This window comes from Dermacentor andersoni, chromosome 10 (assembly GCF_023375885.2).
Source record: "Dermacentor andersoni chromosome 10, qqDerAnde1_hic_scaffold, whole genome shotgun sequence".
In the NCBI taxonomy this organism is placed as follows: Eukaryota; Metazoa; Arthropoda; class Arachnida; order Ixodida; family Ixodidae; genus Dermacentor; species Dermacentor andersoni.
Window position 1 is genome coordinate 85,182,224 of NC_092823.1, and position 18,585 is coordinate 85,200,808.

General features: G+C 45.7%; 1 protein-coding gene across 1 annotated transcript in view; it reads right to left on the bottom strand.

Moving 5' to 3' along the window:
* LOC126544196 (uncharacterized) overlaps positions 1–18,585 on the bottom strand; it is an 84,089-nt gene that overhangs the window by 8,199 nt on the left and 57,305 nt on the right. The window lies entirely within an intron of this gene.

Genomic DNA, 18,585 nt, shown 5'->3' on the forward strand with positions numbered 1-18,585 from the left:
CAATTACTTAACTAGTAATTAAAATAATTTTTTTAAAATTTTTAATATTGACTTTAGACACTAAGTGTGATTCGCAAAGTTGGAGAGCACTTTCAGAAACCCCCATTCCATTATTCGCCATAAAGAAAACCTTACGTGTACCTCTTTTTTCGAGCTCGAAAGAAAGCCCGCGAAATACAAAAAAAACCACGTGACGAGCGCATTCGCGCGCCGCGATCGTGCTGCTCTCAACCGTGCTTTCAGTGAACGAAATCAGCTCCGGTATTCATTCGGCGGCCCCGTTTCAGAGGCAGGCCGATATCTTGGTGGTGGTTTCTTCGGCCGTGTCAGCCAGTTCGCGCGTGACGGTGTAAATTGCAGCGAGTGCGCTGCGCTTTGCAGTCGCGATAAAGACTGCCAAGCTCGAAGTTTTCAAATGAGAGGAGTTTTATTTGCCAGTTGCAAAGAAAATAAAAGTGGCGGTTTATGGCTTGGCTGTGCGGCGATGACAGCCGTGGCATGCGGTTGTCCTGACTCCATTTCATTTCGGTTTCTTACCAATTATAAAAAGTGCTCGAATAGGTCACCTTGTGCGACGATACAGCTATGGCATCTTGTAACCAAATCAGCCGTTGCATTTCGTATGACAGCCTCAGGCATGTTTAAACAGACTTCCGTTATTTTGTCTTTAAGGTCTTGCGGTGTGGAAGTTGGTGTGCTGTACACCTTGTCCTTGATATGACCCCACAAAAAGTAGTCCAGAGGTGTCATATCAGGAGACCTGGCTGGCCAGTTCACGGGACCTAGTCGTCCTATCCATTTCTGCGGGAACGCTGCGTCGAGCCAGGTCCGAGCCTTGGCGCTGCTGTGCGCGGGGGCGCCATCGTGTTGAAACCACACATTTGTGGCCCTGGCGAGCGGTAGATCCGAAAGGAAGTCGTCAACGGGTCCTCTGAGGATATCATTGGTGTAGCGATCTGCTGTCAGCGTCTGGTCGAAAAACACAGGCCCGATCAAACTACCGTCGAAAAGTCCACACCAAACACTAAATGACCACTGGTACTGGTGCTGCGTCTGTAAAACCCAGTAGGGATTTGAATCGCTCCAGTAATGAGCATTGTGCAGGTTCACCTGTGAATTGCGCGAAAAACTAGCTTCGTCACTCCATATCACTTTGTTCAAAAAATCCGGGTCGTCCTGCATCTTTATCAGAATCCAATTAGCAAAATCGGTCCTGTTTTGGAAGTCCCGTGGCAACAGATTTTGATGAAGCTGTACGTGGTACGGATGCAGGCGGTGTTTGCGCAGTATTCGCCAAACTGATGACCTGGAGACTCCGGTATCCTCGCTCACGCTGCGCACGCTTGCTTGGGGTTCCAGAGCGAACAGCGATAAAATATGCGTCTCGAAGTCCTCGTCAAAAACAGGTGCTCTGTGTCGTGTGGACGTAAAACTGCCCATCCGTCGCAGCGTCTCGAAGGCACGCAGGATCGTTACTGAACTTGGCCGCCTGCCTGGGTGCCATTGTTGCATAAGGTCTGCAGCGCGCCTTCTGTTCCCATGACATGCACCTAGAGCCAGAACCATGTCTGCTTTCTCTTCATTTGTAAACGGCATGTCTGCAGTGCTAGTAATCACTACACCAAAGATTCAGTCTCGCATGAGAGTGGCATAAGAAGAGCACACGACAAACTGTGCTTCACCGCTGCTTCCAGCTTTCAAAATCCTCATTAGGAAACTGCAACACACAGCCGCCAACACCTCGCGGCGAAACATTATTCCCTGTATTTCTCTTTTGCTTCTGAGTGACAAAGCAGACTCGCCATCTCAGTATCTTATCAGATTGGGACTAAGTCGTCGTCGCCGGGTGCCAACTAGCTGACGCGGACGAAAAACCCCCGCCAAGATATCGGCCTGCCGCTGCAACGGGGCCGTCGAATAAAGGCCGGAGCTGATTTCGTTCACTGAAAGCACGGTTGAGAGCAGCACGATCGCGACGCGCAAATGTGCTCGTCACGTGATTTTTTTTGTATTTCGCGGGCTTTCTTTCGAGCTCGGAAAAAGAGGTACACGTAAGGTTTTCTTTATGGCGAATAATGGAATGCGGGTTTCTGAAAGTGCTCTCCAACTTTGCGAATCACATTTAGTGTCTAAAGTCAATATTAAAAAATTTAAAAAAATTATCTTAATTACTAGTTAAGTAATTGCGATACAAAAAATTTCCCGTGGTGCGCCAAATGCCTATCACCAATATGCAGTTAGTTTCACTCTCCTGACTCCAATATTTCATTTTTAAACCCTTGGTTCAAGTTAGCTGGGACACCCGGTATATCTCGGAGTAACATACTGTAATTGTCAAGCAAAATATACGCTAGTTAGAATTATTCTAGAATAAAAGACAAACAACGAGGAAAACTTACAAGTTTAATATTTACACAGTATTCAATGATGTAAAAAGAAACCGTAGTACAAGTTACAACAATATGTGTTCCCTTGTCAAAAAATGTGGTCCAGTGGTTTCGTAAATGCGCCCTGACTTTTACTAGTGGCTATTCATGCGAGTGTCCATGCAGATGAAAAATACTGAGGGTCGATATAGTAATCAGCCACGACGAAGACGAAATGAAATTACTGATGGACGCCTAAAACATTCGCTGCCCACGATGCCTCTGGGGTGCGAGCGCTAAATGCAAAAACAATAGTAAAAAAAGAACCGAAGAAAGAGTCGTCGAAACTTGTACTGCTATCGGATCGAGAAGTTCTGACGACTTGGAGCCCGCAACGCACACAACAATGTGTGCGTTGTCTTTCTTCACCCCTGCCGCAAAAAACCGCTAATAAATTTATGAAACAAGGTGCTAGTATTTCAACCTGTTCTCTATGTGGCTTATGTACGCCCCATCCGCAACAAGTGCAGCACGATGATGACCACCACCTAAAGACAGCCTAGTGGGAACGTATACCAGGTGTCTTTTCTTTTGTTACTTCAAACAAATTATTTGAGACAGAGAGAAACGTAGAAATAAGACAGGTAAGGAAGATAACTAGACAACAGTTTCCGGTTTGTTACCGTGCACTTGAGTGTGGGGGAAGAGAGTAAATTAACTAAAATGGTAGAAAGAGAGAGTGGTAGAAAAAAGTTGACATTTTTATTATGCCTTTTTTTAACTTCAACAATATTTTACGCAAAGCCTAATGGCAGCCTTGCCCGCTCGACCCGTGGATTGATCATTTACCAAGAAATGGCATGGTATGTCAGATGTTTTGTCCTGACTCTTGAATTAGCCATGCTCTTCGCAATCATTCGTGTTACCCTGACCCGTAAGAACATAGTTTCCTACAAAAATCGGTTAAAAGCAAGGGTGTACGCTATAGGAGGGGTAGCAAACATGTTAATATTACTTACGTCGCCCTAAATAAATGTTCCATTTATTTAGGGCGCTCTACTTTTTCTGCCATCGTTCTGTCTTTGCCCCTATTTTCATTTTTTCGTACGCCAGGAACATGTGTTTGTTGCATTTATAACGCAATACTGTATTGAGAATTTTTTTTATTTGCGATATCGCAAAGCCGTTTAAAGATAGAAAGACGAACATTACGGAAATTCAAGTATTTTTCATCATTCCCACGCTTGCTAAACGGGCACACTTGCAGCTTTCGCAGACACCATGCGCCATAGTTCAAACTGGTAATTCTTGCTGGAAACTGCTTCAGAAGAGCAGCCATCATTGACTTAACACAAAGTATCATACTCATAGGTATACAAAATAAAAACAGTGGAATAACATGCGAGTGCCGTTTACACTGTCAAAGCTTGTAGCACCCTGCCCTACCAAATTATCGCATTCAATGTTGCTAGTGGCTGCAGTGAACGCGACACGGCGAAGCTCATAGCTGACACATGGACTCCGAGATCGCACAAGCTGAAATCTCCGAGGCCATTAAGGTAGTATCAAAGTATAGGACGTCGTCAATAGATGGCAACACAGCTGCTCTAGCAAGCGAGCCCGGACGCTGAGCGCGCCATCATTGAATAAAGAAAATACACAATAGTTGCTAATTCCTAACGTTCATCACCATGAAACTTAAAGGGTCCCTGCAACGGTTCGGGCAAATTTTGTAGACGCGTAGGGTACAGGTACAGTAAAACATTAGTGCCACAATTTAAGTGAAGCGTCTCCTATTAAAAGAGTTGCGGTCGATTACAAGTTAGCCTCCTCCCTAGCCATGCTTTTTCTTCTCAACTCGTTCGCCGAGTGAGTGATCGGGGCTAAGTTTCGCATTCACGGGCTTTGCGTCACGGCATGACGTCGTGTCGTCTACTTTCGGTTGTCTTGGAGCCAGCACGCGAAGCCTCTCCAACCTCTCCGCTAGCCGCCTGACCGCGAGAGCTATCCAAGCAGTGTGCGTTGCGACGTTCTGTCGCAGCACCGAGCGTGTCCGGTACTCCGGTAACCGCATGCAAGCTGGGCGTTTTGAAGGATGAGCGGAGGCGTAAACTATGAAGCCTCCCCGTACACGTGAACGTCGGCAGCCTGCACGGTGCAGCCACCTGGTGGCGCAGAGCTTAACCAGACAAACACAGAGCTTTAACGAAGTGCAAGACATTTTAAACATTTAAAAAGACAATGTGTTCACGATTACGTTCTTGCCGAAAATTTACGCCAGCAGCAAAGTAGAATACACTTGGTTACTGCTATATTATTAGCTCTGTGTTTGTCTGATTGACCAAGGGACAATTCCCCTCGGCGGAACTCTGGCTACAGCGACATTTCTTGTTCGACCACTGCTCAGCACTTCAAGCCTCTATGTTCCTGTGAACTTCTGTCTTTTAAGATATTTTAAGTCAGATATGGCCGTACCGTCTGTCGATGATAAACTTCTTCAATTTCAAGTCTAAGATACGGCAATCTTCTCTTGTTACACGTTACAGAACAGAAATAAGGCGTTGTTGCACTGCTATATGCATTTAAATGAACAGCAAAGCAACGTTAAGGTCCCTACCGTATGTAATATTTGCGTTATTTTGGAAGCTATGCAATGGTCATAGAAAAATACGGTTCTTATCTAATCCCTTTAGTCTCACATTATCGCTGAGTGTTCTAAAGGCCTCGAAATATATTTATATTTTACTGGAAATTCGCTGTAAAACTTGCAGAAAATAAATAAAACATGTAGCCTAAATATTTAGGTCACATTCGTTCTTATGTGTTTTATATGACAACTGTTGTAATTTGCATTTATTGTATGTGGGCTGACTGTTCGTGCACGAACCGTCAGAGCACGGACAGTCAGGCCACATACAATTTCTGTCTTCTATATTTATGCGAGGTGAGTTTGTGTTCTGACTTGTTGTTTAACATGATCGTGTGGTGCATTGTTTCAGTGCATTTACGTCACCTGAATATCTGACTTTTTCTATGTGACCTTTCTTGCGTTCAATGCCAGCTTATTATGTCACATTTAGTATATGCTTGTTCTATGAGAAAAAAGAGTGGCCGGTGTCCCCTAAAGGCACGAACATGTCCCAAATATCATCTTTTTAGAGAAGGCCAGAAGTCATAATTACAAAGAAAGTGAGTTGATTACGGATTGGCCTCCTACGTCATACGCGAAATCATGGAAAGAAGTGCAATAGTTAATACAAAGTATATGGCGATGGTCATTATTAAGTTTAACGTTTTCTAATGTACAAAAGAACACTGACAGCACATAAAAAAAAATAAACACGCGGAGCTTCTCGTGAAACCTGGCAGTGCATCTCTTAAAGTACAACTGTCTTGCATCCCTCTCTTTACAAAAGTGTCCCGTGATATTGCCTTCAGTTAGGCAGGTTTAAGTTCCCATTGAACACCATGTTCAACATCGTTTATTTTTATCACTAGTCGGGACTATTCAAAAGGCGCGTCTCCATGTGGAGACACGGTGTGACAGAAACGGAACGCCGAGTATTTGGTTCCAGCCCGCTTCGCTACAGCGGGAATTTCGCACAATGCGCTTTCATCGTGACAAGCAGCGAGGGGTCGCGAGGCGGCCACGCGATGCCCACTGAGCACCGACGGGGTCTCATCGCGTCCTTGTGGAAATGACGAGGGCGAGACAGGCGCTGCTGTAATCAAAACACACTTCTACATTTCCTTACATTTATTCATTTTCTTTTTCAAATTATTGCGCAAGTGCCAAAGCACCAGCACAGTCATCCAGGAGCCGACTGTGCGGGAAGCTTTCAAAAGCTCGAGACTCGACGTGTGACCCGAGTTAACGTCGTCACGGGAACGCACAGCGTCGAGAAGCGATTTCCATACGTCGCTGCGGCGTCGACCGGCCGCTCCCTGTACCCTTGACGGCACGACGCGAACTACCGTGTTAAGGCGAGTATAACTGACTCCATAGTTACCTAGCGTCCGCTTGCGTGACCGTATTAGAAGACAAGAAAGTTGACACATGTTACCCACTATATTACAAAATAAACTTTCATACACAGACAATTTGTTCTAACGAGAAACTAGAACAAGTTTGCCATGTATTTTCACGCAAGCGCACTCAGTCATAATAACAATAACGTCAATAGCAGCGGTGGTGCTGTATCATGACAGTCTCTTGCACTAGCGCACACTTAAGCAGGCGCTGCAATGCGCCCGAAAACGCATGCTGGGCTATACCGACAGCATCATCAGGATGCGGTGATATCCTGCACTTCCTTCCAGAGGACGTGACATTCATATGCAGCAAAATGATGATTGGTTAAATACGTAATGTGCGATTCACATTCGCACAGTATTGTGAGTTCTGCGAAAAAAAAAAACGTTAGATTCCATTTTACAGCCATTTTAATTATCGTGTAATTAACGACTGACACCCAGAAGCTGTTGTGGCCATAGAAACGACGCCGCAAGCTGGATAAGCTGGAGAAACAAGCTGAACAGGCTTGGCAACCATGGTGGGCCAACTTCTGATAGGGTACATCAATGTCCTGTTGCAATTGGGAGCCTCAGTTCTACGTCATAGGAGAGTGAAACGTGGTACCCGGAGCAGCGAGAATCCAACTCGAAAGTGGCTCCCATTTTGCTTGCGCTTGAAAGTTTTTTGGGATACGATAACTTGGGAATGTGCGCGCTAATTGTCATAACTGATGTTGCATTTACTTTTTTGACATGCTGATATTAGATCTAGAGCGAAAAAGGAGGCCTTAGAAAAGCATTGGAGGTGACGCATTGCCTCGTACTCGTATATGTACCGTCCGTGGTACCATTCATGTCCAATCCCTTAAGTCTGATAAATTTCGTGTCCGGCCCTTCGTGCAACTCTGTCGGAGCCATGCTTTTTTTATGTGTGTGTGTGGGTGTCATCCTTCGCCCTCACCCTTGCGTATTCACTTCACCGACTGCAAGACCCATGACTCTGCTCAACCTGACACCATCAGTCCACACCGGACCCGGTTCTGGGACGTCTCTTCCTGCAGAATGCCCTGATCCTCATCTTTTATTTAGCCTTGTTTCTTTCCCTCGTACATCGCTTGCCTAATGTGCACATTTTTGTTTTAAATGAGAAACGATACTGCGTGCGAAAGTACGCACTCCAGATTTTCCAACGCCTGTCCTATTTCAGCGATGTGCAACTTTTCAGCAGTGAATGTATTACGCTTATCAAAAAAGATCGCCAGGAAGCCCCATAAATAGAGAGGTTTAGTTTAGGGGACGCAAGCGGCTTGCGTACGCAAGAACTAGGGACGACGGTATTGCACATGCGCAGACCCAGACGTAGAGGTCCGCGCATGCGCAGTACCGCTGCCTCTAGTTCTTGCGTACGTAAGCCGCTTGCGTCCCCTAAACTAAAACTCTATAATGTCGCCCTATAGTGCGGTATATTCCACAACCGGCGCCCCACTGCGCCCGAAACACTAACTCAATGCCCTCTGGCGCATTTCTTTCAGCTTCTTCACCGAGACCTACTTCATCCACGCTTCACGGTTGCCCGAGGCCGTACACGTTGCTTTCGCTTAGTAGAGAAAAGAAGAAAAATGAGAAAGGAAAGGCAAGGGGGAGGAGCACGACGAATGGCGGAGGGTTAACAGTGAGCGCGGTGGCAGCATTCACCGCACAGCGAGGGGTCTGGCAACTCTGCCTCGCGAAGAGAGAAATTGCGAGACGCGACGTGACCGCTGCGTGCTTACAAAAAAACGCGCGCACGCGCGACCCGCAGTGACACGCGTCGATCTCCCACCGCCAGAGCTCGGATGGAAGGCTAAGGTCCCTGCGTGTCATTATACGGCTGGCATAAGCGTCGAGATTCGGCAGGGTCGCGGCGACTCCGGAATCGCAAGGAGGACGCGCGCGCACAATCCGAAGGCCAGCGGGCGAGGCAATGACACGCGATAACACAATGCGTTCTTTTCTGTCTTACGACACGGGTCTCGCCCGCGTCCCCCGTGTCTTACGACGCTCGCCCCGTGTAACGACGCTAATCGGGCGTGGAGCGAGTATATGCGCGTCCTTAATAACGGCCGCCTTTATTCAGCCACGAGAAAACCCCACTGGTAGTCACTGTGCGAATGTCGCAAATAAACATCTCCTCGAAAGCAGGGGTAATTTAACACGGATTACAGGGGAGAAAGCAACGCTGCGGATACTCAGTGCGGCTGAATGACAGACACGGCGTTACGTAATTACGACGATGACTATATCTACAAAATACCTTGTGGGACACAGTTATGCCTTAGAACAGGCACATGGCTCGGCTGTAAAAGACAGGAAAGCATTCGCGTAATGAAAATGGAAAACCAATATCCCTGTATACGGTTGCGAAATAAGGCGAAATAAATGTGGTGCTTTATAGTCGCAATCGTGACTACAGCACTATGCCATGCAGAGAAACTTAGGATTAGGAAGCGTTCTTCGCCTCGAGTGAATGCTATTTCGTTCGCAATTTGTACAGTGAGGGACAAAAGCTTTCGGATCGCACCAACAGAAAAAAAAAAAGAAAACGTTGAGTTCAGTCCAATGCACATGCACAAACAGGAACTGAGCGCTATCATTATTTAGGGACGAAGTGTGTTCACCTTGTGGAATCCAACTCGCGCAATCGACGAGAGCGAAAAGATCCACACGAAAATGAATCTACGCCAACTCGCTTGACTTTTCATCCTACTGAAAGAAATGTAGTTGGGTCTTTCTCTGTTTCAAGTCGCATTGGTAGGTCATGGTGTAATTGCGCATTTTCTCTCTGTGGATGCGGTCCACAAGCTTTAGTTCACGATTGTACGACGTCCAAGGAACGCCCAACCTACCCTTGACGCATGTACAGAGTGCGCTGACAAGAACTTGCGTACAAAATATGCGCTCAGCCAATTTCGGGTGATTCACATCGTTCGTACTACGTCACTTCTAACAGACAGCCAATACGGTGGTTCCGTGGCAGCACTGTTGAGCTGATCGGTGTGACGCAAGCATACAAAAAACTCCAAGGCGTATTTTAGGTGCACGTTAAAGAACGCAGATGATCTAAATAAAAAAATCCCGTGTCCTCCGCTAAGGGATCCCTCAGAGCTTACACTGTGACTTGGGAAAGTTCTAACCCGAAGAACTGTTTTTTTTTTTTTTACACAGGTCATCCTTATTTTGCGGCAATACGTTATTGCGTTACATAACATCTTCGTTGTCTACACCGTGATATACTGCACCCCACACGAACATGCTCTGAAGGTTCAGTTCTCTGAACACTGACTCCCCCTCCCCTCCCCGCCGCCCAAACTTCCTATGAATCTAACTGTACAATAGCCTTAAACTCAGCTGAGCGCGGAAAAAATCGATACATGAGCAGAGAAGGCAATGAGAAGTTTCCGGACGTGGTCTCCCACACCACTGTTAGGGCAAAGTAACTTAAAAATTATCAGGTGTAGATAATCATAAAGGTCAGTACGTCATTCTGGCACCCCTGGAATTCTCAGACGCAGCAAACATTGAAATCAACTGTAATATATACGATCATAACAAAAAAAAAAGTCGGAGCATTTGACTATGCACCTTTCTTGCAGTTGGAAAACTTCGTACCATTGTCTTCTATGACCAAAGAGCTGCAATTACAAAGACTTATCGCTAATCAGAAATACGAACAATGCAAACGCGTTGTTCAAATGCAAGGCAGTGTGTGGCACAAACATGCAAAGCATACTTGTGCCGCACTGTGACAAGCGGAATTGGTTTTCACCAGAGACCATTATTGGTTACTGTTCAAAAGTGCAAGGAAAAATCCAAGTGTCGGAGAGGAGTAGATGTCTCAGCAGCTTCTTCAGTGGGAAGTGTATATCTAAATACTACAGAAAAAATAATGAAAAGAAGAGGAGGAAGGTACTGTCGACGCGCAGGTAACTAGAGCAGTGAGAATAAACAAAACAAAAAAACGTCAGACAAGCAGGCAGTAAAAAATCTTTGAGTGCACGCACTACGTATACGCAGGTGTCAAAAGTGATTTTCCCGAAAAAAAATTTTAAAAAGAAAAGGCATCACGCAGACCCCGCCGATTCTCATTGGTGCGTAGTTTCGCTCATTATAACCTATTCAAAATCTATTTTCGTTGTGCCAATAGCCCACGACACAAGAACAACGATTTGGGCCCTGTCCTTCCGTCAAACCACAGATATTACAATTTCTATTTGCGTCCTCGCAGTTATTCTCTGATACATGAAGTATTCAGCACCATCGTGGTGCTCAACGATTTCGTGCAGTGGGCGTTTTGCTGATACCAGACTGGTTTCTCACAAATGTCTCGCATCCGATTTGTTGAACGCAGCGCAGGCTTGTGTCACAAACAAGGACTGCTGCAGATAGTAATACTTAACTCAGACATGTGGCATAACGCATTGCCAAGCTGAACACACATGATGCCGACTTTTCTTAAGATTATCTCCTTTTATTGACTTTCCCTTCCCTTCTAAAGGCCAACCACAGCCGTCATTACCAAGTTCTAAATACCGTAACAATGGAGCTCTACTGCTTCCAGCAGAGGCTTCATTTCTTCCTGTTGCTCGCAGATTGGCCTTGCGCGGTGGCATCTGACCACGTGATTGACGAACAGGCACTTCCAGGGGTAACGAACGAATACATTAAAGAGATCAAATATCGCGAACCGGAAGCACGTGCATACGCTTGAGCCCATAACTCCTTGACGGCAGATGATCGTAACGTTTTTCTCCTGCTTCGTTTTTTTTTTCTCCGTCAAGAATGAACAGAGCAGCTCTAGGCAAAATTTGAGATGCAGGTCCTCAGGTATCTTCGGCCGCTTGGCCTCTCCACGGGTCGCGACTGTGCGATATTGGCGGTAAAGCTAGAAAACGTGAGTTTGGTGAAACAGCCGCCGTCTTGAAAGAGATGCCAATGCTTGCGAGAGCTCATCACCTGCCGAGCGCGCCCACGTGCTGAGACTGTCACGAAAATGGAGCAACAAAAAACCGTTCGGCTCTCGGTGAATCGGGAACCCGCCGGTTTCGTGGCTCCAGGAAACGAGAACGCTCTTCACAGCACGTGCACACACAGGAAGATCGAAAGTTATCTGCCTGTTTTTTTTTTTTTTTGTTTTGTTTTTTTTTTACACCTTGCTGCCCCTGCGCAAGACACATCAGGCCATAGTCTATCTTCCGTAGGAGTCATATTGGATTCTGAGCCGCGCCCTGCTGATTCACTTCCGGTTGGTGGAATCGACCTGGTCTCGTAGAAGGTTGTATGGGCTGGACGGACACGCGTTTTCGTAAAATTACAGACTGAAGTAAGAGCGCGCAATTATATGAAACTTCGTTAATGTTATACTGATTTTCGTGTCTCACTGGGATGCCATGCGAATGCGACGCAAGCATGGAAGTGGGCGGCGCAGAATGGTACGGATCCAGTCTACAAGTGTTGAGGCGTTCAGTTTCTTTGATGACTTTCTCACGAAGGCAGACAACAAAGAGAAGTATAACGTCACTTCTGAAGGCAACCCTTCCATCTTTTTCTTGTGTTGTTTTTCACTGGTCGATCTGGAGTGGCCGCCGAAATCCTGGAGCGAGTACAAAAATGCTCCGCGGTGGATCATACCCGAAGTCTGTGCGCACACATGACACAAACCGACTTCCGCTCTGTACCTTTACAAATCGCTGTCCCACAACAAGCGGAAGTGGCGTATGCTTCTCGTCCTGTTTGCGCGCGGATGCGCGCCTCGGCAGCGGAGCAAGTGAAAACGATCCGGCGCGGAGTGAGTTGAACCTAAACGACCAGTCCAAAGCGGGTACCCGCTCCAGATCGACCAGCGAAATCCGGATTCATCACAGCGGAGTGGAAAATCCTGCTCTAGATCGACGAGTGAAAAACACCATTAGAGTGGCATTAGGCTTATTCAGATGTAGCACACGCAAAGCACTCTTGATGCAGGCAGTCAGCAACATTCATACAGGCTTCGTTTTCGTAGCAGCGTTCAACGCTATGGGAACTATCCTCCAAATAAGACAAAGCCTTCCTGATGTTTCCAGACTGGTGGCTTCATGAATAAAAGTTATTCATGTGGCGGGTGGGTCCTTTAGAGCTTCCTTGCGTTCTACTAGCCTGTCTATACCACTCGTAAAAATTTGGCCAGCACAACACTTTCGTAAAGGCATAACACTGCACCATTTGGTTTCCAAAATGGAAAAGCATTCTTTGCTAACTCAAGTGATTGCAGTTGGTTTTGTTCGTTACGTTCTTTTTCTGCTGTCATATCTACCTGTACGCCCAGAGGACGACCTCCACCCGCGGCTTGTGGTATGGTTCGCTCTGTACTGCTGGCAGTTATACGACCAATCTTCTTCTGTCCAAATTTTGTCCGACCGATTTCTTAGGAATGTATTCGCACTGTAGAGCTTGCAGCTGCGTAAACATAATTAGCTCCTCCATCTGTCCGTTTTATACAGCTGCGTAAATTGTTGCTCATAATGGCTCGACTCTGACATGCAGTCAGAGTCGAGCCATTACATGACATAACATGCAGTGCAAGAAACAGTCTCCGGAAACTCACTAATCATTCGTTTAGCAGCTGCGCCAAATGAAACGTGAGCTTTAGTTATGTCCAATATAGAGGAACTTCAAACGAAACATTAAAATGTAAAAATCAAGAAGACAACTGCAAGAGCCATAGCCGTCTGCCTCTTTCAGAAAGTTCATGCTTTTCAGCATAAGTAAACTGACGGCATATCAAATGACAACTGGTTTCTTCACAGTGAGAAAGAAAGGGTAAACACAGAGACCAATAAATATACATGCTAACAGTAATTAGGTGCTTAGACGCTCATCATTAAGAATAGAATGCCCTTATTCGGGACTTCAATGATTTCATCTAGAGCGCACTACATCACAAACCTCATCCGGCCTCTGAGTGACGGCACTCATTTGAATTCATGACCGTTGTGAACAACTTCAATGACGCAACGCACGGAAGTGATCAGTGAGGCACACGGTCTTCACTCTCGATACGGAGAGGTCAGTGAAGCAAAACGTACGGCACTTTTTGTTTTGTTCGTTTTCTTCTTTTTTTTTACCGGTTTCTTCAAGTCATACACCCTTCGTTTCAATATTCACGCAGCGCACACCGTAAAAGGGCGGCAAAGTAAACAGAATACTTTTCATCGGGCAGGTAGCTTTTAGGTCACCTCCCCCGCTCCCCCCCCCCCCCCCCAAGACGCTTCGCGACCGCTGTGCCGAAGCAACTGAGGAACGAGAGACGCGCATTCTTCCTGTCCTGCTGTTGCGGAACGATCCCGCAGCCGTGGGCTGGGCTTCGCTTGACGTGGACGGCTCCCCACTGGCGCCCAGCGCCAGTCGCCGTTTGCGTAAGAAGTCGACGGTTCCGCACAGCACCGAAACGTAAAAGTTTCCTACGAAAATTCTCATAAGTTACTCCGGCGCTGTCTTCGTTCAGCTACAATGTGAATGATGGTTAGTGCACGGATTTGTCTAATCTTGTTGCTTGTGGCTTCAAGCGTTCTTGCCATGCTACGTATTACGCTTCGTCTATATATAAGTTTGCGAGCAGCACTCAATAGTTATCTAAGCAGAGCAAGACGATTAGTAGTTGCCCACACGCGTAATCGTTGCAAATAGCTGCATTTGCAATGAAATAGTTTGCTGAAAATTATCGATGTCAGCAAGTCGTGCGAAGAGAAAAGGTAGAAATTAAGGCGAATCAATGAATACTACTATATGTATATTAATATTAAGTGTGTAACCTTGTTCTGCACCGGTGGAATTTTACCTTACGAATGTATAATTTCAGTTCCCTTGAAAATATTTTACTTATTACGGCGAAAGCCTTTAGTGGCTTGTTGCAATGGGTAATACCTCAAAAAAAGCGGCGTATAGTCGAGTGGTTAAAAAAAATATCATCTAGTCGAGTGGTTCAAAATAAGTTGACGTGTGATGCAAAAAATACCATCATCAGTAAACTAGCTCATACCCGAAAAAGTATAACGTAACCTCTTGTATTTTATATTGATTATCTGTCCTCCCTGCTGTAATGCCCAATGGGCGAAGTAGGTATGTAAATAAATAACCTGGAATTACTCATACCCCCTTAAGCAAGCAAAGGTGGAATGGGTGAACATGAATGAGGACAAAAAAAGAAAAACTAAGAACGAACGGTGGAACACATAAGACGAAAACAAAGAAAGAAAGAGTGAAAGAAAGAAAGGAAAAAGAAAGAACGAAATAACGTTTACATAGGGCACTGGGTGCTCGCATGTCTCCCTGAGGAAATCGGCCTACAGCGCAATACGTTTACTTCACACTGCAGCTCGTTATGTCTTGGAACAAGTCTGGCCCCTCCCATAGGCTAACTTAATGCAATACCACGTGTGCAGCAAGCTTCTGCATTCACGTGTTACAAGAGTGTAACACGCTGCCAATTTTTTTGTCACTTTCTATCTTGATTTCGTGTCGCTGTTATATTCATAACATTGTATAACTTCTTCGCTCCTTCTTTGTTATTGTGTACCGCCCCCCCCCCCCCCCTCCTTCACGCAATACACCTTCTACAGCCTGTGATGTAGACGAATAGTCATGATGCAATAGTCATTAATGCAATAGTCATTGTAAGTCATGATGCAACCGTCCTACTAACAGTCCATCATTATAGCCTCATTGATGATTACCACATTAGCAGAACCGCCATGCTTGCAGCTTCCGTAGAGACTAGCGCCAAAGTTATTTTTATTAACTTTTGTAGGAACCACTACGCACAAAACACACGCGCGTCTCTAGACCCCTTCCAGCATGAAGCAGCACGCTGACGTTAAAAGCAACGTCGCGATTAGTTTTAGTCGTCACACGTACCTGTTTGCATGCATGATCCGCCTGTTGTACCTCGCCGAAGCACAGCATAATGCAAGCCTCTAAAAGAGACGAGCGTATAGTCGCAGGTGCAAAATGCGACAATATCTATAAAAACCGCTTGAAACAAAGATTTCGATGTACTGTGAGGACAAAATCTGTTGGAAGCCTGGGAGAACAAAACTTGCTTGCTTGAGCTGCCCGGAGGGCCTACATCTGGCATGTAACGCAAGGCGCATCAAAGGAAATACTCCACGCACGCATTATTCCCACGCAGAAACTCCTCTGGCAGTTGTCTAAGTAGGCGGAAGCATAGTGCCATTTGCTCATCTCTACGCAGCCCCCTGTCATTATCAATGTTATTATACTTGATCCAACCCATATAAACCCTTATCAATCCTCATCAATTGTTATCAACCTTATCGAACATGATCCGACCCTTATAAACTCATATCGGTCCTTATCACCTGGATGTCCAGCGAAGCTATCGCAAAACTACCACTACATTTGCTGAGGGGGGTATGCAATGCTTTACTGATGGTTCGTGTGCTTGTTTTGAGCTCGTTATTGTTATTATGCTGTTCTGTGTGTTTTATGGGTGATTTCAATGAACGTATGCACTGTTCGCTTCATTTTGCTGAGCGCTTGCAGCCTCTGCTTTACGTGGGTATGGGCCATTAAATTTTTTGCTTGCTTACGGGGGTATATGAGCCATTGCTTAGGGTGGTATGAGGCATCGTTTAGCGGGGTATGAGCCATGGATAGAATTGAACAGGCTCTCAGGAACGGAGAAAGCCTAAAAGCAGTGAAGAAGAAACGAGGAATTGGCAAGAATCAGATGTATGCGTTAAGAGACAAAGCCGGGCAATATCATTACTAATATGGATGAGATAGTTCAAGTGGCTGAGGAGTTCTATAGAGATTTATACAGTACCAGTGGCACCCACGACGATAATGGAAGAGAGAATAGTCTAGAGGAATTCGAAATCCCACAGGTAACGCCGGAAGAAGTAAAGAAAGCCTTGGGAACTATGCAAAGGGGGAAGGCAGCTCGGGAGGATCAGCTAACAGCAGACTTATTGAAGGATGGTGGGCAGATTGTACTAGAGAAACTGGCCACCCTGTATACGCAATGCCTCATGACTTCGAGCGTACCCGAATCTTGGAAGAACGCAAACATAATCATAATCCATAAGAAAGGGGACGCCAAAGACTTGAAAAATTATAGACCGATCAGTTTACTGTCCGTTGCCTAAAAAGTATTTGCTAAGGTAATTGCAAATAGAATCAGGAACACCTTAGACTTCCGTCAACCAAAGAACCAGGCAGGATTCCGTAAAGGCTACTCAACAATAGACCATATTCACACTATCAATCAGGTGATAGAAAAATGTGCGGAATATAACCAACCTTTATATGTAGCTTTCATTGATTACGAGAAAGCGTTTGATTCAGTCGAAACCTCAGCAGTCATGGAGGCATTGCGGAATCAGGGTGTAGACGAGTCGTATGTAAAAATACTGAAAGATTTCTATAGCGGCTCCACAGCCACCGTAGTCCTCCATAAAGAAAGCAACAAAATCCCAATAAAGAAAGGCGTCAGGCAGGGAGATACGATCTCTCCAATGCTATTCACAGTGTGTTTACAGGAGGTATTCAGAGACCTGGATTGGGAAGAATTGGGGATAAGAGTTAAGGGAGAATACCTTAGTAACTTGCGATTCGCTGATGATATTGCCTTGCTTAGTAACTCAGGGGACCAACTGCAATGCATGCTCACTGACCTGGAGAGGCAAAGCCGAAGGGTGGGTCTAAAAATTAATCTGCAGAAAACTAAAGTAATGTTTAACAGTCTCGGAAGAGAACAGCAGTTTACAATAGGTAGTGAGGCACTGGAAGTGGTAAGGGAATACATCTACTTAAGACAGGTAGTGACTGCGGATCCGGATCATCATCATCATCATCATCATCATCAGCCTGGTTACGCCCACTGCAGGGCAAAGGCCTCTCCCATACTTCTCCAACAACCCCGGTCATGTACTAATTGCGGCCATGCCGTCCCTGCAAACTTCTTAATCTCATCCGCCCACCTAACTTTCTGCCGCCCCCTGCTACGCTTCCCTTCCCTTGGGATCCAGTCCGTAACCCTTAATGACCATCGGTTATCTTCCCTCCTCATTACATGTCCTGCCCATGCCCATTTCTTTTTCTTGATTTCAACTAAGATGTCATTAACTCGCGTTTGTTCCCTCACCCAATCTGCTCTTTTCTTATCCCTTAACGTTACACCTATCATTCTTCTTTCCATAGCTCGTTGCGTCGTCCTCAATTTGAGTAGAACCCTTTTCGTAAGCCTCCAGGTTTCTGCCCCGTAGGTGAGTACTGGTAAGACACAGCTATTATACACTTTTCTCTTGAGGGATAATGGCAACCTGCTGTTCATGATCTGAGAATGCCTGCCAAACGCACCCCAGCCCATTCTTATTCTTCTGATTATTTCCGTCTCATGATCCGGATCCGCCGTCACTACCTGCCCTAAGTAGATGTATTCCCTTACGACTTCCAGTGCCTCGCTGCCTATTGTAAATTGCTGTTCTCTTCCGAGACTGTTAAACATTACTTTAGTTTTCTGCAGATTAATTTTTAGACCCACTCTTCTGCTTTGCCTCTCCAGGTCAGTGAGCATGCATTGCAATTGGTCCCCTGAGTTACTAAGCAAGGCAATATCATCAGCGAATCGCAAGTTACTAAGGTATTCTCCATTAATTTTTATCCCCAATTCTTCCCAATCCAGGTCTCTGAATTGGGAAGAATTGGGGATAAAAATTAATGGAGAATACCTTAGTATCCGGATCATGAGACTGAAATAATCAGAAGAATAAGAATGGGCTGGGGTGCGTTTGGCAGGCATTCTCAGATCATGAACAGCAGGTTGCCATTATCCCTCAAGAGAAAAGTTTATAACAGCTGTGTCTTACCGGTACTCACGTACGGGGCAGAAACCTGGAGGCTTACGAAAAGGGTTCTACTTAAATTGAGGACGACGCAACGAGCTATGGAAAGAGGAATGATAGGTGTAACGTTAAGGGATAAGAAAAGAGCAGATTGGGTGAGGGAACAAACACGAGTTAATGATATCTTAGTTGAAATCGAGAAAAAGAAATGGGCATGGGCAGGACACGTAATGAGGAGAGAAGATAACCGATGGTCATTAAGAGTTACAGAATGGATTCCAAGGGAACGGAAGCGTAGCAGAGGGCGGCAGAAAGTTAGGTGGGCT